The sequence below is a fragment of the Schistocerca serialis genome, chromosome 2 (genome assembly GCF_023864345.2).
Source record: "Schistocerca serialis cubense isolate TAMUIC-IGC-003099 chromosome 2, iqSchSeri2.2, whole genome shotgun sequence".
In the NCBI taxonomy this organism is placed as follows: Eukaryota; Metazoa; Arthropoda; class Insecta; order Orthoptera; family Acrididae; genus Schistocerca; species Schistocerca serialis.
The window spans coordinates 532,492,809-532,517,578 of NC_064639.1; the positions used below are offsets into that span (position 1 = coordinate 532,492,809).

A 24,770-nucleotide genomic window follows, 5' to 3' on the forward strand; every position below is an offset into this window, starting at 1 on the left:
TCTCAGACGTCCGACCCGTCAGTCGACAAGACTCACCGGAAGAGAAACACCCCTCTGAAAATGTCCAGCGCAGCTCTGGACGAAACGTTAGGAGCTGAAGAGTTTCATGGACCACGACCTTACATCCCGGAAGGTTTACCAGAAGATAAGATAACGTAACACCGCGTGTTGTCAGTAATGTCCTGACCTACCTCGATACAGCGGTTCTTCGACTGTTGCACTGGCCAGCACACTGTGACAACATCAGATCGTTACCGAAGACTAGGATGCGACACTCGGCAGTCACTACGATTGTTGCACTCTGGCATAGAGTTGAAAGTTGAAGCAGCATAGTTTGGCAGCATGCTACCCGGATAGGCATGGAATCGGACTGACTTTGTATGACAGATGTTGTTGTTGTTGTGGTCTTCAGTCCTGAGACTGGTTTGATGCAGCTTCCTCTAAACGAGTCCTTCCGAACGGCAAGTCCCCCATTTACGATGTTGTCATACACCTGACGTCGTTCTGCGAGGCGGTGTCGTCTGCTAGATACAACAGAATCTGCCCTTGTTGTTGTTGTTGTTGTTGTTGTTGTCTTCAGTCGTGAGACTGGTTTGATGCAGCTCTCCATGCTAACCTATCCTGTGCACGCTTCTTCATCTCCCAGTACTTACTGCAACCTACATCCTTCTGAATCTGCTTAGTGTATTCATCTCTTGCTCTCCCTCCACGCAGCCCTCCAATACTAAATTTGTGATCCCATGATGCCTCAGAACATGTCTTACTAACCGGTCCCTTCTTTTTGTCAAGCTGTGCCACAAACTCCTCCCCAATCCTATTCAATACTTCCTCATTAGTTATGTGATCTACCCATCTAATCTTCAGCATTCTTCTGTAGCACCACATTTCGAAAGCTTCTATTCTCTTCTTGTCCAAACTATGTATCGTCCACGTTTCACTTTCATACATGGCTACACTCCATACAAATACTTTCAGAAACGACTTCCTGACACTTAAATCTGTACTCGATGTTAAGATACAGGTATGGTATTCCATGCTGCTTCGTCTGCCGTAGCTGCTGCCAGGTGATGGTATCCTAGTCTCTCACCAATGGTTGATCTGATATTATCACGATGTGCTGGTCAGAGCAAGAGTAGAGCAACCACTATATCGCGTTCGTCAGGAAAATACTGGCAACATGAGGTGTTGCGTTATCTTATTGAAAAATAACGTCACAGAACTCTCGAAGATGTAGCAGACCTGGCAGTCCTAACACGCCAGAATATGTCTGCTGCTGTAAAAATTACTGTCTATCTGAACCAGAGGTGATCGTCTTTAGTACCCAGCGCACTCCATACCATCATCATAGTTACTTGGTCTGTATCGTAGCGCCTGGCGAGTGGTGGTGTCCCAGTTTCTCACCCACGCATGATCTGATGTCGCAATGTGCTGGCCAGGAAAACAGTCGAACCACCGCTACATCGAGGTACGCCAGGACAGTATTGGCAACACGTTGTGTTGCGTTATCTTGCTGAAAGACAACGTCGTAGAGATCTCCAAGGCACAGCTGAGTCACTGGTTCTGAAACGTCAAAAATGTTACTTCTGCAGTCCAAATTACCATTTCTGTGAACCATAGGTCATCGTGTTTGGCAGCCAATAGCGCTCCACACCATCATGACAGTTATTTGGCCTGTATGACGATCGCGAAAGCAATCTGATAACGTTATATCTCCTGGGACTCTCAATACGCGGATACGTCCATCTGGATATGTTATGCAGATCCAGAATATGTCTGAAAAGATGAACTGGCTCCGATTCTGCATCTAGTGTTGTTGGTTGTTGAATTACTCTGAGCGCGCCTCTCTCCGCTGCCATGTCAAGGGAAGCTGCAACAACGGTCACCATGCTGACAGTCGGTGCTGCTCTCGATAATTCCACTCTGAAGGCCCATTTACTAAGTGAAAGTGCATGACGTGGCTGTACGATCCTACACAGCCGAGTGGTCCGAGTGTCTGTCCTCTCGAGCGCTAGTCGCGTGGACCTATTAAGATCTTGAATTAGATAGCGCTGACTGTGACCCTCCTCACGATCAACACGAGCAGCAGTTCCACAGAACGATCAAGTGAGATGTTTGCCCATCATACTCATTACTCTTGTGCCAACGCATACGCTATGCCCGAACTCGTACGGGACTTGGTGGATTAATCTACCACGAGCAATGAGTATGATGGGGCAAACATTTACTAGGCGCACTACGAATGTAGTCGTGTGGACATGTTGTGAATGTGGGTCTCACGGGGAGCGTGCAAGAGATAAGTCCCTGCAGGCGCACTATCCTCTGTGCCCTCGGTGGCTCAGATGGATAGAGCGTCTGCCATTTAAGCAGGAGTTCCCGGGTTCGAGTCCCGGTCGGGGCACTCATTTCCAACATGTCCTCAATGAAGTATATCAACGCCTGTTTGCAGCTAGGGTGTCCATTTAATTATCATTTCACTAAAATTAGGCAGTATAATACAATGTCCTGTATGCCAGTGAAATCCTGACAGTCCACATAAAAGGTGACCTAGAAAACTTATTAAAGGAAGAACGTAAAGCCATCAGGAAGATACTAGGGCCAAAGAAAACAGAAGAGGGCTATAGACTACAGTCTCGTCAAACAACTGAGAAATTGTCCAACCTTGCATCATATTAAATTTTATGGGCACGTCTCCTGGCTTCCCAAAACAAGACTTAGGCACGAATTTCTTAAATACACATAAGGACTTAAAACTATACCCTGTATACCAGAGGTCAAAATGGTCCTAGAAAAAGCTCAGATAAATTATTCAGATATTTTGAACAGAACGGTATTTAAGCAGAAAGTTGACAGATGAGAAGTTAAGTCGGAGAACGGAACTCCGAAGGACGCAGGAAAAAAATGCACAGAGAAAAGGAAGAGAACCCATGCAGAAAAAAATGTGAACAGTGTGGAAAAAAAGGAAAAATAATCAAGAAGCTTTGCACGATCCAGCAGAGTCTAATCGCACATAATAATAATAATGATAATAGCGTATTGAACTCTCCTCCGCAAAACTTATATGCGTTTCTGTCCCGTGGACATATGCCTGCAGAGCAAAGCAGTTTGCCAGCGGAGCCATGCCGTCGCATTCCGTTGCTCGCCATGGGCCCTAAGCCTGCGCAAACCCCGCGCAACACATCCCGCCACGCACGAGTACCCTTCTGCCGGGTGACGTTAGCGGCTTACATCGCGCCTGCCAAAGGCGGAGAGGCGAACTTCTTGCTCGCTGCAGCCACGCGCCAGCCCTATAGTGAATCGCTCGAGATACCGTCAGCAACACAGAACAGGCAGCGAGAGTAGCAGCAGAGACAGTCCTCCGGCACTGTGGGCTGGCAGGCCTCTGAAAGCGTTGTTTCCTTTCTTCTCGCACAGTGGCTACCTTTCCTTTATGGGATGTTAGGTGCAGTCGTTAAGTATACTGTTTACAGTAGGCACGTGTGACGAGTGTGTGTTTGGTGTGGAGACGTATTTATGCTGTTAATAGCGATGCCACCGCACATACTTCACTGTCAAGTTCGGTCACCTACACTGAAGAGCCAAAGAAACTGGTATGGGTATGAGGATTCAGGGAATACGGCGCTGCGGTCGGTAACGTCTGTACAAGACAAGAAGTGTCTTACGCAGTTGTTAGATCGATCACTGCTGCTACAATGGCAGGTTATCAAGATTTAAGTGAGTGTGAACGAAGTGTTATAGTCAGTCCACAAGCAAAGGGACACAAGATCTTCGGGGTAGCGATGAAGTGGAAATTTCCCAGTACGACCATTTCAAAGAGTATACCGTGAATATCAGGAATTCGGTGAAATATCAAACCTCGGACTTCGATGCGGCCGAAAAAATATCCTGCAAGAACGGGACCTACAAGACGACTGAAGAGAATCTTTCAATGTGACAGAAGTGCAACCCTTTCTCAAATTGCTGCAGATTTCAATGGTGGGCCATCAACAAGTGTCAACGTGCGAACTGTTGAACGAAACATCATCGATATGGACTTTCGGAGCCGAACGCCCACTCATGTAGCCTTGATAACTGCAGGACACTAAGCTTTACACCTCTCCTGTGCCCGTCAACACCGACATTGGACTTTTGATGACTGAAAACGTGTTGCCTGGTCGGACTAGTGTCGTTTCATATTGTATAGAGCGTATGGACGTGTACTGGTATGGAGACACCCTCATGAATCCGTTAACCTGCATGTCAGCAGGGGACTGTTCAAGCTGGTGGAGGCTGTGTAATGGTGTGTGGCGTGAGCATTTTGAGTGATATGGCACCCCTGATAAGTCTAGTTACGACTCTGACCGATGATAGGTTCGTAAGCATCCTGTCTGATCACCTGCATCCATTCATGTCCATTGTGCATTCCGACGGACTTGGACACTTCCAGCAGGACAATGCGATAACCAACACGTCCTGAATCACTAAAGAGTGGCTCCAGAAATACTCTTCCGCTGGGCTCCAGACTCCCCAGACATGAATATTATTGAGCATATCTGAGATGCCTTGTAACGTGCTGTTCAGAAATCTCCTTCCTTTCGTACTCTTACAGATCTATATACAGAAGTGCAGGATTCAAGGTGTCAGTTCCCTCCAGTAATACTTCCGACGTTAGTGGAGTCCATGCCACGTGATATTGCGGCACTTCTGTGTGCTTACGGAGGCCTACATCATACTGGGCAGGTGTACTAGTTTCTTTGGCTCTTCAGCGTATCTTAATACCAATGCCTCTGCCGTAGTATTGTGAAACATTGGATGAGTACAGTGTGAGTAGCCTGCGCTCTGCTCTGCTTTTTTTTCCATTCACCTCTATGGTTATTACGTCACATCTCCTCAATTACATATCTTACAAGTACATAATTCTGCTGGTAGAGCAGGGTTGTACGCGGATTCTATCTGCAAATGCGTTGCGAAAGAAGTAGTAAAGAAGTAATAAAGTAAAGAGGTAACAAATTAAAACGTCGTACCTGATGTTGAACGTTTACTGCGGAAACACTGCAAATGGAAACACTGAAAATATATCAACTGATAGATGTCTTTCTTTCACCGTTATGTGGTTGGTGTCGGCGAGTAAGTGTACCTAAAAGGTTCGAAATTATGTATAAAGTTCGTTGTAAGTCATAAGTGCTCTCATTCTCAAATACAGGATAAGTATAGTCTGGATAACCAGCGCGCCCTGAGATACGCTTCCTCTAGACCTATACACGATTTTTAACTTTAATATTTGACTTGTTGGTCTAAACCTTTAACGGATCATTACACAGCTTAACGAGTGGACTATGACAGCATTTTAAATTTTTAAATTCAGTCAATAATTATAAGAGGCAAACTTCTTTCCAAAAATAATCACCAGGTCTGTCAATAGATAAATCCCACTGTGCGACAAGACGGTCTTTTACTTCATAGAAAAATCTTTACGAAACCATGATTGTAGCCAGACGTGTGCACCTCATCGTCGAAGTAAATCGACGGCTACGAATGTCTTTCATAACGCTCCAGAGATATGGAAATCGCATGCCGATCGATGAAGACTGTGTGGACGATGTGCAGGGGATTCCCAGCGAAACTTCTGCTGCGTAGTACAAACAGCAGGCATGCCACATCCGGGAAAGTCACGATGATTTTTTTATTTGACTGCTAGGGCCCGCTGCTCATTTACTTCCTAGAACACCGTGCCACAATCAACGCACATCGCTACGTGGATACTTTGCAAAAAACTGGTGAGTGCTGTCAGCTCCGAACGCCCAGGAATGTTGACAGGACGGCATCATTCTGTTGCAGGATAATGCCCGCCCGCAAGTTGCCAAGGTTGTTTCGAGTACGCAGCAGGAGTTTCGCTGGGAAGCCCTTACACTTCCTCCATAAAGTCTTAATCTCTCCCCAAGCTATTTTCATATTTTTGGAGTCCTGAAGAGAGACATTTGCGATCATTGATTTGTTCCCGAAGAGGAGGCACACTTCTGCGACAGTCATGGTTTCGTTTTTCCTTGAAGCTGCTGACCGTCGTGTCTCAGAGTGGGATAACTGTATGGCGATTACTTTTGAAATAATAAACCGTTTATTTACGTTTTCCTTCGATTGGCCCTAATATATAAAATATCGAAAATCCAAATAGTATTGCCCTTGGAAGCCGTTAGACAGGAAATCTGCAAGTGAAACTGTGCACCGTTTTAGCTGTTTAGTAGTGTAGACTGCCGTCCGACTGAAGGATAACCAGGTACATTGCCTCATATTGTGCAGGATGGTGGATTGTAGTCAGGTGATGAGAAACCTTTAGTCACTACCTCTGTCCACTTTTCAGGCGAAATATGTGGCTATAAAATGTTCTCCATTAATAGGCTTCAAACAAGCTCCAGGTCGATCGCTAGTGTACTCGCCCATTCGCAACATCGACTTCGTACACGAATATTTCGGCTTTGCAAAAAGCCTCACGCGCATTTGTCTAGCAATCATAAGTACTTGAATACCTGGTCAGACTCCAAGCACTGCGTGAACCTTGAATAAAAATAATCAGTAATGGCAGCTAAATACTTTCCTTATGAGAAGTCACCCTCATCCTACCAGCGGCGTTGTCAAAGAGTGCTGATATGCGGATAGCCTTGCGGTTAGAAAATGCCTTCGTCGGAGAAGAATGAGCACTTACAAAGAGTTCGAGGAAGCAGAAGGCAATGGGAACCACAGCATTAAGGACTCATCGTTAGTGTCCACAATAAATGTGGTCTCTAATTGAAAAGATCTACACCTACGTGACTACTCTGCTATTCGCAATAAAGTGCCTGGCAGAGAGTTCAATTAACCGCCTTCAAGCTGCCTCTCTACCGTTCCACTCTCGAACGGCGCGGGATAAACGAGCACTTAAATTTTTCTGTACGATCCCTGATTTCTCTTACTGTATCGTGATGATCACTTCTCCCTATGTAGGTGGGTGCCAACAGAATTGTTTCGCAATCGGAGGAGAAATCTGGTGACTGAAATTTCATGAGAAGATCCCGTCGCAACGAAAAACGCCTTTGGTTTAATGACTGCCACTCGAATTCACGTATCATGTCTGTGGCACTATTTCCCCTATTTCGCGATAATACAAAACCAACCACTCTTCTTTGAACTTTTCCGGTGTCATCCGTCTGTCCCAACTGATGCGGATCCCACACTGCACAGCAATACTCCAGAATAGGGCAGACAAGCGTGGTGTAAGCAGTCTCTTTTAGTAGACCTGTTGCACCTTCTAAGTGTTCTGCCAATGAATCGATGTCTTTGGTTTACTTTACCCACATAATTTTTTATGTGGTCATTCAAATTTAGGTAATTTGTAATTGTAATCCCTAAGTATTTAGTAGAATTTACCGCCTTCAGATTTGTGTGGCTTATCGCATAATCGAAATTGAGCGGATTTCTTTTAGTACTCATGTGAACAACTTCACACCTTCCATATTTCAGAGTTAATTGCCACGTTTCGCACCATACAGATATCTTATCTAAATCATTTTGCAATTCGTTTTGGTCATCTGATGACGGTAAATGACAGAATCATCCGCAAACAATCGAAGAGGGCTGCTCAGATTGTCTCCTATCTCGTTAATATAGATCAGGAACAATAGAGGGCCTACAGCACTTCCTTGGGGAACGCCGGAGGTTAATACTGTTTCACTCATGACTTTCCGTCTATTACTACAAACTGTGATCTTTCTGGCAGCAAATAACGAATCTAGTCGCACAACTGAAGCGATATTCCATAGGCACGCAGTCTGGTTAGAAGACGCTTGTGAGGAACGGTGTCGAAAGCCTTCTGGAAATCTAAAAATATGGAAACAATTTGACACCTCCTGTCGATAACAATCATTACTTCATGAGTATAAAGAGCTAGTTGTGTTTCACAAGAACGAAATTTTATGAATCCGTGCTATGTGTCAATAAATCGTTTTCTTCGAGGGTTTTGGAACATATACTATGTTCGAACACAATATATGTTCCAAACCCCTCCTGCAAATCGACGTTAGTGACATGGACCTGTAATTCAGCGGATTACTCCTACTTCTCTTTTTGGGTATTGGTGTGACTTGAGCAAAAGATGTCAGATGATCTGTCAACTGGCAAAAGATACCGCATTAGTCCCGCATTCGAATCTTCGAGAGAGGGCTGCCAAGGAGGAGTAACCACGACAAAACGTTTGATTACCCAACGAATGGGAGTCTTCCTACGAATTGGAGCATGAAATGTTATTAGTCTAAGTTGAGTAGGGAAGATTGAAAATCTAAAATTTCAAAGGTAAAAGCTCAGTCAAGATATAGTGCGGCTTAGTGAAATGAAATGGGAAGAAGGATTTTTGGTCAGACGAGTAGCAGGTTGCATCAACAGCAGCAGAAACTAGAATAATGGGAGTACGATTCGCTATGAATATGAATGCAGGAAGAAAGTGAGTTACTGAGAACAATTCGGTGATAGGTTTTTTCTTGTCAGAATCTATAGCCAGCCAGTGCAGACAACATTACTTCAGGTATACATGTCGACGCCACAAGCAGAAGATCAGCAGATTAATTTATCAGACACATTAGGTCTGCTGTCAAACACATTGAAAACCTGCTGCGTTAGTCCACTTGCATCCGTCCTGAACGGATATCCGTTGAAAAAATGTGTGATGGGTCACTGGTCATTCTGTTAAAATTCACTGTCTCAGCGTCTATCAGCACTTGCTTGTCTTCGAGGTGATGACATCCGATTTCAAGCTGTTGTGCTTGTTATATTTAGCTGACATAAGCGTCAGCACTTTTGTATCATCAAGGCTATTCCCAGAATTCGCATCCAGTCACGTGCACCACAGCCATTCTGGGAATCCTGAAATCAGCGTCAGTCCTTTCTTGTCATCTAGACCACCCCTCCCCCAGCCAGCACCCAACTCCCTCCCCTAGGGCTTCCACATTTCTATCCCTCCACCCAGAAGGTGGGGAGAATTGTGGGAACAGCCTTGATGACCAAGTGCTGATACTGAAAGCGAAATGTAACAACGATGACTCCCTGAGGGCCGGCCGCAGTGACCGAGTGGTTCTAGGCGCTTCAGTCCGGAAGTGCGCTGCTGCTACGGTCGCAGGTTCGAATCTTGCCTCGGACATGGATATGTGTGATGTCCTTAGGTTAGTTAGGTTTAAGTAGATCTAAGTCTAGGGGACTGATTACCTCAGATGTTAAGTCTCATAGTGCTTCGAGCCATTTGAACCATTTGATTGCCTGAGAGCTGGTTGCCTTGACCATGAAGATAAGAAAGACCTGATGGATGATGAGTCAGTGAATTCCGCCGTAGTTCCCAGTGACCCACTACTCTAATGAAGATACTGGGTGAGTATAACTAAACTTTCCCCACTTAGGACGTTAGAACAGGGAAACTAATTATCTTATGAGGACCCGACTTGGTAGCATTAATGTTAAGGACATAGGGAAGAGAAATAATCCAGAATCAATACAAGTGAAACAGTTTTAATGTTCTGCTACGGTACATCATACCATTGTGTACCAATACCAGCATTGCTACAAAAGGGGCTCAATATGGCTCCCATCAGTGTCCCGAAGAGTCTGAAAGCGCAGCAGAAGGAAGCATGTCCGTAGGTATGCTGGCTACGTCTCTTAATATGCTGCGCTTCAGATCAGCATACGTGTGAATGTTCCCCTGGTAAACCCTGTCCTTCGTGTACCCCCACAACCAGAAATCACGTGGAGTGGGATCATGTGATCGTGTCGGCCAAACGTTTAGAAACGAACGGCTGATAATTCCATCGTTTCCAAATGTGTTTCCGAGAAGCGGGTGAGCGATGTGCGGTGGGGCCCCATCTTGCATGAAAACTGTTGAGTTCAATGCGTCTCTCTTGTAGGGCAGGTATAACATGCTGGCGAAGCATATCGCAGTAGCGCTGGCCAGTCACACTGCAAGTCTTTGGTCCTCGAGCGCCAAACTGTTCAAAAAAGAATGAGGCAATGGTGAATGTAGCTGTGAAGCCACACCGTAGAGTGAAACGTTCACCACACAGAGGAGCTTCATGCACAGTGACTGGATGTGAAGATCCACACAATAGGCAAATTTGTGTGTTCGTATCACCCGTCAGAGAAAAATGATCTTCGTCAGTGGCCGCGCGGGATTAGCCGAGCGGTCTAGGGCGCTACAGTCATGTACTGTGCGGCTGGTCCCGGTGCAGGTTCGAGTCCTCCCTCGGGCATGGGTGTGTGTGTTTGTCCTTAGGATAATTTAGGTTAAGTAGTATGTAAGCTTAGGGACTGATGACCTTAGCAGTTAAGTCCCATAAGATTTCACACACATTTGAACACTTTTTTCTTTTTGAGCTTCGGTGCATAGGACGGTCCAGGGCCAGCCCTCGTCAACTTCAATCCTTGCGAGAAAGTGGAGAAAGAAGTCATTGCGCGTCCTGTGGAGCAAGCTGCTGTACGATATGGATCCTATACGGATACTATTTGAGAATGGTTCGAAACACCTTCCTTACAGTGGACCACGAGGTATTCAACTGTCGTGACACAGCGCGCGCCCTGCCTGACGATTGCATCAACCAGCTGTGGTGCAAGTCGTCGGCCTCTTTCCGGAGCGACGCCCAGTTCTCCAATTGATTCGAACTCCTTCGTCATGTTCCGCACAGCAGATGGAGAAAGAGGACGCTTCCATAAACCTTTCAGCCTGCGATATTCTCGAAATGCAGTTGCAGCATTACAGTTGTTTTTATAAAAGAGCTTCACCAATGATGCCCTGCTCTTTTTGTCCAAGCTCATGTTGACACGTCAAGAGCACTGTGACTGGTTCAAAATGGATCCAATGGCTCTGAGCACTGTGGGACTTAACTTCTGAGGTCATTAGTCCCCTAGGACCTAGAACTGCTTAAACGTAACTAACCTGACATCTCACACATCCATGCCCAAGGCAGGATTAGAACCTGCGACCGTAGCGGTCGCGCGGTTCTGTACTGTAGCGCCTAGAACCGCTCGGCCACTCCGGCCGGCGCACTGCGACTGGTGTGTGAGTCTATGAACCACGATGACTAATGGTTGAAATGGCACTGAGCACTATAGGACTTAACATCTGAGGTCATCAACCCTTACACTTAGAACTGCTTAAACCTAACTAACCTAAGGACATCACACACATCAATGCCCAAGGCAGGATCGAACCTGGGACCGCAGCGGTGGCGCGTTTCCAGACTGAAGCGCCTAGAACCGCTCGGCCACACTGGCTGGACGGTGATTAATAACGGCACCTGGTGTCTATACTTGTAACTGGACGGTGGCGCTGTGACGCATGCAAATCATGCACCCCATAATCTGGACATTAGTGCTACCAAGTTTGGTACTGCTACGGTAATTAGTTTCTGTGTTTTAACGTGTTAAATAGGGGAAGTTTAATCATAACTAACAAAATGTGAAGAAGTTTTTGAATTTCCATTTGCAGTTTCCACGAACCTGATCAAGAAACAAATTGAGACAATGCACAAATCCGATATCTTGCGAGAAACACAATTTTGAAAAACACGCTCTTTATGCCGAGGAGCGGCGTCTACCGGCCTCTTCCCCACGCCGCAGGAGGTAAATTAGAAAAGAATGCGTGTGCAACGGAGTGTTCTGCGACGGACGGGCGCAGCGGGTGCCTGGCAGCCGAGATTCCATTTGCCGCTCTTCCAGACGATCGAGCGGCGCCCCGCCGAGTCGCGGCTTCCGACGGCCGCCGCCGCAGCCAGCGCAGCCGCCGGCGCAGCCCACGCCCGCCCCGAGGCGCGGCGCCGCGCGGAGCAAGAAGGGCGGCCGGGCAGCAGGTACAGCCGGCACGTCTGCGGGGTGGCGCGGCGGGCGCATGTCGAATGGCAGGTAATTGAAGTTGTCGCCGGAGCGAATCGCCGCTGATTGGAGCGGCCCAGATCGCAGCCAATTGCCGGCGCGGCCTGCCGGTGACAGCGGTAAGCGGATTCCCCGCCGCCGGCTCTGGCGCTGCCGGCCGTAATTCGTCCGCCGGCGCTGGCTTCACGGCCGGCTGGACGGCTGCCGCGCCTGCCAGTCGCACGTGCCCCCCACAGGTGCTTGCACGACCCGCGCAGACGTACCCATAACGGAAGACACACACACACAATTACTTCGGTCAGTGGGAGATTTTCGCTGCGGCTTCGGCTAAACGAGTCCTTCCTAACGGCAAATCCCCCATTTACGGTGTTGTCATACACCTGACGTCGTTCTGCGAGGCGGTGTCGTCTGCTAGACACAACAACAGAATCTGCCCTTGTTGTTGTTGTTGTTGTTGTCTTCAGTCGCGAGACTAGTTTGATGCAGCTCTCCATGCTACCCTATCCTGTGCAAGCTTCTTCATCTCCCAGTACTTACTGCAACCTACATCCTTCTGTATCTGCTTAGTGTATTCATCTCTTGGTCTCCCTCTACGATTTTTACCCTCCAAGCTGCCCTCCAATGCTAAATTTGTGATCCCTTGATGCCTCAGAACATGTCCTACTAACTGGTCCCTTCTTTTTGTCAAGCTGTGCCACAAACTCCTCTTCTCCCCGATTCTATTCAATACTTCATCATTAGTTACGTGATCTTCAGCATTCTTCTGTAGCACCACATTTCGAAAGCTTCTATTCTCTTCTTGTCCAAACTATTTATCATCCATGTTTCGCTTCCATACATGGCTACACTCCATACAAATACTTTCAGAAACGACTTCCTGACACTTAAATCTATACTCGATGTTAACAAATTTCTCTTCTTCAGAAACGCTTTTCTTGCCATTGCCAGTCTACATTTTACATCTTCTCTACTTTGACCATCATCAGTTATTTTGCTCCCCAAATAGCAAAACTCCTTTACTACTTTAAGTGCCTCATTTCCTAATCTAATTCCCTCAGCATCACCCGACTTAATTCAACTACATTCCATTATCCTCGTTTTTCTTTTGTTGATGTTCATCTTATATCCTCCCTTCAAGACACTGTCCATTCCGGTCAACTGCTCTTCCAAGTCCTTTGCTGTCTCTGACAGAATTACAATGTCATTGGCGAACCTCAAAGTTTTTATTTCTTCTCCATGGTTTTTAATACCTACTCCGAATTTTTCTTTTGTTTCCTTCATTGTTGGCTCAATATACAGATTGAATAACATCGTGGAGAGGCTACAACCCTGCCTCACTCCCTTCCCAACCACTGCTTCTCTTTCATGCCCCTCGACTCTTACAACTGCCATCTGGTTTCTGTACAAATTGTAAATAGCCTTTCGCTCCCTGTATTTTACCCCTGCCACCTTTACAATTTGAAAGAGAATATTCCAGTCAACATTGTCAAAAGCTTTCTCTAAGTCGATGCTAGAAACGTAGGTTTGCCTTTCCTTAATCTTTCTTCTAAGGTAAGTCGTAAGATCACTATTGCCTCACGTGTTCCAATATTTCTCCGGAATCCAAACTGATCTTCCCCGAGGTCGGCTTCTACCAGTTTTTCCATTCGTCCCTTCCATCTGCCCTTACTTCTGTTAAAATACACTGTGTAAAAGAATTAAAAGGGGCACTTTTTTTAAAACCACACTGATTCCGCATCTACGCAAGCGATCGTTACAGCAGCAACGTAGCGCTACTTAACAGAAGCATGTCGAAGCGGTTGCCTACCTTAGTCGCACAGGAGTGGTGGTGGTAAGTGCCTATGGGACCAAACTGCTGAACTCATCGGTCCCTAGACTTACACACTACTTAATCTAACTTAAACGAACTTACGCTAAGGACAACACACATACCCATGTCCGAGGGAGAACTCGAACCTTCGATGGGGGTAGCCGCAGCGCGTACACAACTTTCCCACTAGAGCGCGCCCCGCTAAGCACAACAGCGCAGGCGCAGCGCTCGTCCGTCTCCGCACTACGAGATGGCCATGCCATAGAGACCGACCAAATTCTGCTTCCGCCGATCCGCGTATAATATGTAACGCAGCCAATGAGATTGCTGCTAACGTAGAACCTTTTCTCCTCGCGGATCTCACTCGCGCAGTGACACATGAACGCCCGAGGTATTATAACGAGTGTACAGACCTCCGATTAGTCAGTCTGCCTTTGTCTGCATTTGTCTGTAGCAGTCTATAGTCAAGTTTCAGTCTGCGCCTAATAAGATTAACATATTCCTGTACATAGCCATGAAGACAAATGTATAGACACTTTTGTCAAGTATCAGAGATATATGTGAGAATAAGATTAACGTACCAATACCAAAGGAACTTCATATTGTCAATTGTAAATAGCATCCAGAACCAAGTTAAGTACTTTTTATGCTTGTTATTATTTTAACAAATGTGTGTGAAAATTAATCAAGTTCTGTTTGAAGTTGGTCACCGTCAATCTGCTACTCTAAGCGTGCAAGTGGCATTTCTATCGTCTGACCTAAAAGGCAGAAGATAAACGCGTCACGATAAGACCACGAGACATATTGCTGACACTCGCCTACTTCGTTAGAGCGACAAGTCAAATAATCTGATGGTGTGTGTACTGAAGGTCTTACAGTACGCACACCACAGAGAGATGGCATCACCGGCGCGTATCGAGCTCATGTTTAGTTAGTAGTATCTTTGGAAAGAACGCACAACAACTTTCAGCCATATTTGTGTCTGGAATGCGTGTGAATCAAGGAAGTCGAGTGACTGTCAGAAAATGGACAAAGTAGAATTTCGTGTGGTGATTAAACATTACATAATGAAAGTCAAAACGCCTCAAGAGACTAAAGAGAAGCATGATAAATTTTACGCTGACTCTGCACCTTTGATTAGAACAGTTTATAAGTGGTTTCAAAATTTTCGGAGTGACCATATGGGCACAAGTGATACTGAACGTCCTGGACGCCCTGTGGAAGTTACGACTCCAGAAATCATTGATAAAATCCATCATATGGTGATCGATGACAGAAGAGTTAAGGTGCATGAGATTGATAGTGCTGTGGGCATCTCTAATGAATGGGTATATAATGTTTTGCATAAATATTCGGACATGAGAAAGCTATCCGAAAGATGGTTTCCACGATTGCTCACGCTTGACCAAAACCGGAATCGTGTGAAGTGTTGCAAGGATGGTTTGCAGCTGTTCGGGAAGAATTTGCAGGACGTTAAGCGTCGTTTCGTCACTGTGGATAAAAGATGGATACATTACTACACTCCTGAGACCAAACAACATTTTAAACAATGGGTTACCAAGGGAGAATCTGCACCAAAAAAGGCGAAGACCAGTCCTGCGGCCGGAAAGATTATGGCGACTGTCTTTTGGGATCTACAAGGGATAATCCTCATCCACTATCTGGAAAAGGGTAAAACTATTACAGGTGCATATTATTCATCGTTATTGGACCGTTTGAAAACCAAGCTGCAAGAAAAACGCCGGCGATTGGACCGCAAAAAAGGCCTTTTCCATCACGACAATGCACCATCACACACCTCAGCAGTTGTGGTCGCATAATTAATGGAAATAGGATTCCAACTCGTTTCACATGCCCGCTATTCTCCACACTTGGCTCCCTCGGACTACTCTTTGTTCCCCAATTTGAAGAAATGGCTGGCAGGACAAAGATTTTATTCAAACGAGGAGGTGACTGCAGCAACTAATAGCTATTTTGCAGACTAGGACAATTCCTATTATTCGGAAGGGATCAACAAATTAGAACAGCGTTGGATGAAGTGTATCAGTCTAAAAGTAGAGTATGCCGAAAAATAAAAAAAGGTTTACCCCAAACACGTAAGTAGTTTTTATTTTTGCATAGACTTTTCAAACGCCCCTCATACACGTATATTTTTAAAGTGTCCAACAGAGGTGCACAGTTGGCACCGATGGTGTCACCGTGATGGACAATTAGCCTCTTTATTCAGGCGTGTGTCAATATCGCGCTCCCTCATAATCACAACAGAGGAGGATGCGGAACAGGAGGGCTGAAAAACCATAAGCACCCTCTACTGCTTCAGATCACATTCAAACTACTTCGAATGGTTTTGCATAATCGCTAATGGTTCCGGTCCGCATACCAAAGGAAAAAGTGGACACACCACGTTCAGTGGGGTCTCAACACCACAGTGTTCTCACAGAAGGCTTGAATCTTCCGGAGGTTGTCAGCAGTGTCAGAATTATCAAGAACGTCCTACTGTTGTACATCGCACGGCAAATTGTCGTTTTCGACCGCAAAATGAGCGTAAGCGGATGGCGCAAGGGAAGAGATGGTTTCATTATCTTCTTTCGTGCCACCTCCTGAGGCGTTTTCGTCTCGATTCAGTGCGGTGGTAAGTCTGAAATGGTTTCATCAGCCAGTAATAAGAAATCTGCGTGATTTCAACGCTGGGCGACGTAGTCCTGACGTCCATCACAGGGGCTCCAAGAGAAGCGGTGACATGCGGGTAAGGAGGGGTGGGGCGACCTTCCGATCATGTGATTCGTCTACGGTGGTATTGAACAGAATTGTGACGAAATATGGTGCCAGTGTGACCTTACAACTGACAAGAACTGACCTACGGGATTTCTACGGCACATATCGAAACCTTGCCGTTTAAGGCGTCGCCGAGCATGAGGTTGGCATCGCAGAGCGTCGCGCTTTTGCACCATTAGACAGGAAGCTTGCAGACACCTTTGAGATAGGTTTCATTCTTCTGTGTCTCAAGAAGGGGGGGGGGGGAGATGATGGGCTTTCAAAAAGTAACCTTTTAACTGTAATTGTGTTGCGCAGTGTACATTAAAGGAGCTGGACACTTCGTTTCCGTGCGCTGGGTCGTCCACGCTGCGGAGGGCTGGTGCCGCGAGCTTTCAGCAGTGCCATTTGCCTATTGAAAGACACTGTAGATTTCAGGGAAATTTCTACTGTGACTCCGGAACATTGCTGCAAGTGCGTAAACGCGAGCAACAAGGATAGCTAACGGTCGTCTCAGCGAATGTGTAGCATAGGCAGCGCGCAGAGTATTGTAATATTTGTCTCTCGGAAGAGGTGAGCAGTTCTTACTAAATCAGTACCAAGCTAGTAGCAGAAGCATTTCAGATGTCAGTCAGATTGGTGAATTGAGCCTGTTTCATGAAGAATTTATCGCGTATTTTCGTCTCAGGTAAAGCACTAATTCAGCCACTGTCAAGCATTGAGGACTCGCATACAGAGGGCTTAGTGGCAGATTCCCAAGGAACATATTCAAGCACTCTGGGATCATATCCTACAACGTTCATAAACTCAGCTTATGGGTCTTCGCATAATACTGAATTCTGAGATTCTCTGCTGTTCCGCAATCTTTTCTATTCGTGTAGCGCAGCGCACCATGTCTGTGATGTCGTTTGAGTCATTTGTTCTCTTTTTGGTGCTGCCGTTTTCACACTCATTAGTGTACTTACACGGCCTATGGTGGTCTAGATGTAAGGGATAACAATAGACAGCCGAAGAAGACATGAAGGTGGATTCCAGGGACAAAAAGAAAATGAGGTTGATTGCCTATAACGCAGGTGACCGATCACAAGGAAGCTATGGACTCCAGGAACGCCTAAGAGCGGTTTGGGTAACATCATAATTTACTTCGTTTGCAGACTAATAATTATAGCCATTAGGAGAAGTATTTTTTAGGTTGTTTAGTACCTCGAAGAGGCAATTGGTGATAGGCAGACTAAGCCATTAATGGTTATTTTCCACTGGTAGCAGGTCACGATTAGAAGCGTGAATGCCGTCCGCCTCGGTAACTGCTCGTTCAGCGCGCTCTTGCTAAGCAAAGGGACCAAGGTTCGATTCTCGGCAGTTCGGAGATTGTTTCCTCTCGCGGCTGGCTGTTGAGTTGTCCTTACACTCCTATCTCCATCACTGGCAATGCACTCTTGAGATGACTGTATGGGCACGACTCGAAAGCCAATAAATTAAACATTTTGTGATGAGTTTCCGGGAAGACTGTTAGACACAAACAAAAAACCATTAACGCACTGAAGTGTGTACATATGAGGGTTGGAACTTTAATAGTGGCATCTATTTATTTACAGCTCGTACAAAATAGGCACGTGTTTCAAAGTTTTACTGAATTTCAAAGTAGTCACCAGTATTGTGTACAACCCGTTGCCAGCGATTTGCCCGCAAGATACTCTTAGCAGTGCCAGTTTTGTTGAAAGTTCGAGCGGCGCGGTCTATTGCCCGACGAACTTGTAGCAGTTCTGAGGCGAATACCTTGAAGTGCTTCCTTCAGTTTAGAAGTCGAGTTGAACTCACGAGGGCTTAAGTCAGGGGAGATCAGTAGGTGGTGTAGCACTTGGTAGCCCCATCAGTCAAATAAATCAGTAATAGCTTGCACTGTACCTGCTTGAGCATTGTCCTGCAAAATGATGATTAGGTCCTGCAGAAAGTGTCATCACTTCTGTCTCTAAGCTTGTCGTAGGTTGTGTTCCAAAAATGAACAGCATACAGACAGAACTGATGACAGTTTCTACAGGACCTGACCATTATTTTGCAGGACAATGCTGAAGCACGCGCAGTGAAAGCTGTTACTGATTTGTTTGACTGATGGGGCTGCTAAGTGCTATACCAGCTACTGCACTCCCCTGACTTAAGTCCTCGTGAGTTTAACTCGATTTCTAAACTGAAGGAAACACTTCACGATATTCGCTTCAGAACTGCTACAAGTTCGTCGGGCAATAGACCGCGCCGCTCGAACTGTCAACACAACAACACAACTGGCACTGCTAAGAGTATCCTACGACTTCCATATCGCTGGCAACGGGTTATACAGAATGCTGGTGACTATGTTGTACGTTGAAGGTTAGTAAAGCTTTGAAACACGTATCTATTTTGTACGATCTGTAAATAAATAGTTGCCGCTATTAAAGTTACAACCCTCGCATTAAGGAACCAATGATCACAATGTCACCTCTAATACCCTGTATCTATGATGTTTCAGGAGGAACACTAAATATTTTAAGATCTGGCAGTATAGACTAATTCGAATCAAAATCCGACATAATAGGCGTATGTGTCCTAGTCTTTATTGGTCACACAGGAACAGCTGTTCGAATGTAATACAACAGCCGGCCGAAGTGGCCGTGCGGTTCTGGGCGCTACAGTCTGGAGTCGAGCGACCGCTACGGTCGCAGGTTCGAATCCTGCCTCGGGCATGGATGGGTGTGATGTCCTTAGGTTAATTAGGTTTAATTAGTTCTAAGTTCTAGGCGACTGATGACCTCAGAAGTCAAGTCGCATAGTGCTCAGAGCCATTTGAACCATTTTTTGTAACCCAACAAACAGTCATAGAAGGTGTTACGATAAAGCAAAGCGATGAAGTTGAAAGCTGACTTTCGTAAATTCTACCTCCGACTTCACTATACTTTCTAATTCACTTGACAGCATCACGTGTAGCACTTCTGAGCCAGTCTTGGCATTATTTTATGAGGGCAACACTATTCATACTCTGAACGATGAATTTGGGTCATGTGTTCACTCTTTCTTTGTAGACTTCGGCTTTTATCCAGCACCGACGGCAAAAACCTATAGGTATAATATCCGAGAATCTTATTAGTCAATAATCTGATCATTTCAGCCGATCCATCTTTCGCGAATGTTAGGTTGAGGTGATGGGTCCCCTGATGTCTAGAATGTTCAGGGGAGAACGTTGTAAGTCATTGTACACAAAGGAGCCTCTTCCAGTACTGGTGGAAGCGCATTTACAAGGAAGTCTAGATAACGGGACTATAAAGGCAATGCGGTAATACAACAGGCCCAATCAGCAGCTTATCTACCATAGCACAACAACCATTTACAGAGAAGCGTTCATGAATATTTGTCTCCAGAAAGGCACGTAGTTTTTCGTCGGACCACTGGTGTGAGCTAAGAGGCTTATTGATTCCATCACTAGTGAAAGTGGCTTAGTCAGTAAACAGTACTCATGGTGTTACTTGGCGGTCTGCAATCAGCCAGCGACAGAACTCCAGTCTACATTTATCTTCTTATGAAGATTTCGAATCCACTGTAGATTATAAGGACAGAGGCCGTACGTACGAAACATCCTACATATTTCTTGATATGAAACACCCATAGGTGGAGAAATTCTGCATGTGATTTTTGAAGGATTATGATATACTACCTGAATAATGTATTCCGCTTCACAAAAATGCTGTTCATTTGCACGTTCACGTGAGACGCGGCTGCTCCAGTCTCAGGCAATTTAATGAAAACTTGGGTAAGTACACTGACACTGAGTTAGGAAATCGTCTATCGTATTCCCTGCAAGAAGCGTTTCAGTTACATAAATCGAACACAAATAACATATCGACTTACTCAGCATATGCAGATGCGTCGGTATGCTTAAACGATGTAGAAGAATTGGCCAAAAGATCACAATCACAGTTCAGAAATTCAATATAATTTCAAGCACAGCTTGAACTTCAAAAAAGAGTGACAATCGACAAATACTGGAGTACCGAAATGAAAACTTATCTCTGTAACAACCTGTATCTCTGTAACCATGCAATGTAGAGTATTTTATACTGGTAAGTCTCTAATATCACCTCCTACAATACTTAGTATCTTTCCCGAGAGACACTGATGATACAGTAACAAAACAAATCAGGCCGAAATGACGACTTGACACTGATCAACTCGTGTGTGACCTATGGTCACTACGGACTTCAGTTTTACACACTATCTGAGCAAAGATGTTCACAAACACCTATGTAACGCGGCGGCGTTGGCCTCTAGATGTTTCCAGAGGTGGACCAGCGACTATAAAAGAAGGCGGGGAGTGTTGTGCTGTTGTATCGTCTCCATACACTTTTAGTAAGCGTCGATGGATTTCAGTCGGTGCAATTTCTTCATCAGCGAGGAATTCAATCCCATATCGCTGTTTTATATGCGCTTCCATATCAGACTCCATTTTGGAACACTACTCTGCTGGCGCCAACTACCGCAGAACAACAGAATCACCTGCAAATGAAAGAGGAAGGTTCAAGAATTAGCACTTCAACGACATCTGGCGCAGACATCCAAAATCACCACAAAAAATAGGAATCATTACTTTCGGAACAACCCTCGTACGATATGTATGTGCCGTTTCTGTTCTGTCGGACTTGTCCTGAAAGTAACTTCCGATGACTGATAAAAAACAAAAACATCACTAAGTAAGAAATGTTTGTTGAAATATTTACAAAGATTCACTAGGTACTTCTCAACACAGTTACTATCATTGGTCAGACGCTTATCGCAATGGTGCACTTTCAGTTGTATGCTCATGTCATAGGAATCTTCGCCAACGTCTGGAGCCACGGAGTCACCTACGTCTGCACATCAGCGTTACTGTGAAAACGATTTCCTGCCAGAAGACGCATCATGAGAGGGAAGAGCTGAAAGTCACTTACGGCGAGGTCGGGGCTGTAGGGTGGGTCGTCGAAGATTTACCATCCAAACAGATTCAACACCTTTCGTGTGGCGTTGGCTGTATTGAGTCTTGCATTTTCATGCACAAGCGTAATACTTCCTCTCATCATTCCACATCTCTTGTTCTGGATCGCCTTCCTCAGAGTTTTCATTGTATGACGATACCGATCAAGATTTATGGTCTCCCCTCACTGTAAAAGCTCGCACAGGAGGACACCCCGTCGAACCCAGAAAACAGTGCACATTTTTTTTTTGACGAAGACTGTCTGCTTGAATTTGGTTTTCGCAGGCCACCCACTATGCCACCAATGAGTGGATTGTCGTTTTATTTCTGTTGTGGCATGTGACAGCCATGTTTCACTCCCAGTGACAAAACGATAGAGAAACTCGTCACCTTTCTTGGCGTACCTCTCTAGGAATGTCAATTCTGTCGCCTGATGTTGTGTTTGCTATTCATCTGTGAGTTGCCTTGGCACCCACCTTGCACGCACTTTATGAAAATCAACCCGCCAGGATACAATTTCGTGCAACAGTGAACGAGACATCAGGGTACATTTGACAAGAGAGTTCAGAAACCGTGAAGCGCCCGTTCTGCAAAACGGCTTGCCCACGCTTTCCATCAGTTACGGTGTCACCAGGGACGGTCGACCACTACAATCTTCGTCATGAACAATGGTTCGTCCTTCAGCGAATTGTCTGGACCATCCCCTGACCATAATGTCGCACATAATGTCGTATCCATAGACACGGCACAATTGGCGATGGATTCCGGTTGGAGATTTCTCTGAGCGTAAAAAAATCGGATAACTGCACGAGCCTCGGCGGTGGTGGGAGACAATGTCAGAGCACCCTTTTTTCTTAGCACTGTGCAGTAACCACTGCCGTCACAAGATAAATTGCACTGCATTATTCCTACATTCCTCCCCTCCACTCATGCTTGCCTTGGACGCGATCGGAAATTACTTTCTGGATGAACCTCGTATAGCCTATAGAGTTATCTAAAAGCATATAGTTCACCGTAATTGCAGTGCGTATGCACACTGCGTCCAAACTCTATTGAGACTCAGCCAGAAACTGCGAGCAAGGGAGTTAATGAATAGTGGACGCTACTAGCGGGTGACGAGTTCAGAATCTGGGAAGCGTATCTGAATGGCCGAAGCGATGAAGGCGACTGTTGACGTGGAGCAGCAAATCCAGGTAGGAGTCCTGGTTGGGCACAAATTTTCACTTGCACCCTTGAATTTATTTCAGTGACCAACTGCGACCAATGTCTTCGTTTCTCCTAATATATACAGGGTGGTCAGAAAATATCTGAAACGCTTGTAGTGATGTTGTACGGAAAGTTGTACTGAGACATAAATGTTAAATGTAAATGCGATACGTTGCACCGTTTCCGAGTTATTTAGCATTGAAGTTAGCCAGTCAGATCTCCGCGCGCGTAAATTCAAGTTTCAGCTAACGAGACAAAGCACTCGTTGGGCAACACCGCCCCTGGCAGGCCGCTTGAATGCGAGCGCGCGACGCCCCGATTGGCTAAATTCTATGCTAAATAACTCGGAAACGGCGCAACGTATCGCAATTTTTTCTTAACATTTATGTCTCAGTACAATATGCCCTACAACACCGCGACAAGCGTTTCAGACATTTTCTGACCACCCTGTATATATAAGGGGTGATTCACGAAGATACGGCCGGCCGCGGTGGTCTCGCGGTTCTAGGCGCTCAGTCCGGAACCGCGTGACTGCTACGGTCGGAGGTTCGAATCCTCCCTCGGGCATGGATGTGTGTGATGTCCTTAGGTTAGTTAGGTTTAAGTAGTTCTAAGTTCTAGGGGACTGATGACTTGAGATGTTAAGCCCCATAGCGCTCAGAGCCATTTGAACCATTTTGAACGAAGATACGCAAATATTTTAATATATTATTCTACAAGTAAAAGTAAATAAAAAAGTACATATAAATATAGTTCCGCAAATGTTTAGTTACGGAGTTATGGCTTACAAAAGGTTTTGCCTGAAATTTAGCAGGTTCGCTGATTTGAAGCCATCGCAAAACTGTACGAGGTTAAAGTAAAGCACGATTTCCATTTATTTTGTTGTTATTGGTCTGATGAATCTAATAAAACATGTCCCAGACGTTTATCTGCAGTAGCTTTCCAGAAAATCCAGAGAATCAAAGACGTATTTTCGTAAAATTTTTAATTTATTAACTACTTGGCCCAATTTGTCTTTTAAATTCCAGACAATTGCATGAAGTTTTCAACAGAAGTTGTAGAGAATTTAATTTTGGAAAAATGATGGTAATAAGGTTAATTGAAACTATATGAATGTGTCAGATAATCTGCTTTTAGTAATACCGTAGCACACGTGAATTCATGTTAAACCGGAAAAAGCAAAGCTCAGTGTCAAGGAAGTTGTACAGTGTACATACAATTTTACAATAAATGCACAATAAATGCTCAAAAATGTTTCCACTGAGTTCAACGCATTTAGCTGCACGTGTATGTACAGATTTTGTTGCTCGTTTCAGTTTCACAGGGTTGTTCTTAGTTTCATCTATTGCTTCGCGTGTATTGACTCTGTTCTCATAAACTATGGACCAAGTAGTTAATAAATTAAAACTTTTACGAAATTACGTAAATTTCTTTGTGAATTACCCTACATATATACATATCCGCTCTATCAAAAAGTGGTGTCTTTTCTGACATACCTAGATATACATATTTAAATTGTTGACTTCGTAGCAGTCTCGAATGTCCAACATCACTATCCTCTCTGGTTTTCACTAATGAGGAAGAATGAGCTTCCATGTCTCCGCAGACATTGAGGCACCCCACTGAGAGTATCCTCAGTAGACTTCAAAAATGGCTCTGAGCACTATGGGACTTAACATCTGAGGACATCAGCCTGCCAGAAATTAGAAATATTTAAACCAAACTAACCTAAGGACATCACACACATCCATGCTAGAGGGAGGATTCGAACCTGCGACCGTAGCAGTCGCGCGGTTCCAGACTGAAGCGCCTAGAACCGCACGGCCACACCGGCTTACCTGTAGACTTCAAGCCGTTATAAATGTGAAGGGTGGATATACTCTATAATATTATCCAGTAATAAGTGTCCTAGTACTTTTGATCAGACAGTGCGTGTGTAGTGTGTGTGCATGTATATTTTTATGCCCATGTGATTGTTTCACAGTGGAAAGACAACGAGTTATGTGTGGGTCCTTGTTCACTAGCGCATTCTGCTTCTCAGTAAATTATTCCGGCGTTAAGTCAAGCGCCGGCACGCCGATCGGGAACGTTACAGCAGACAGGCCCGTGGAGAAGACGTCAGCCAATTGCACGTGGACCGACTCCTATCTAAGACGACAACCCGACGGCAGC

The 24,770-nt window shown here is 45.3% G+C and overlaps 1 non-coding gene across 1 annotated transcript; it reads left to right on the forward strand.

Moving 5' to 3' along the window:
• The first annotated feature begins 2,323 nt into the window (after positions 1–2,323).
• Trnak-uuu (transfer RNA lysine (anticodon UUU)) lies at positions 2,324–2,398 on the forward strand. The gene has a single exon. It is a non-coding gene; the product is annotated as a tRNA-Lys (tRNA).
• The last annotated feature ends 22,372 nt before the right edge of the window (positions 2,399–24,770 follow it).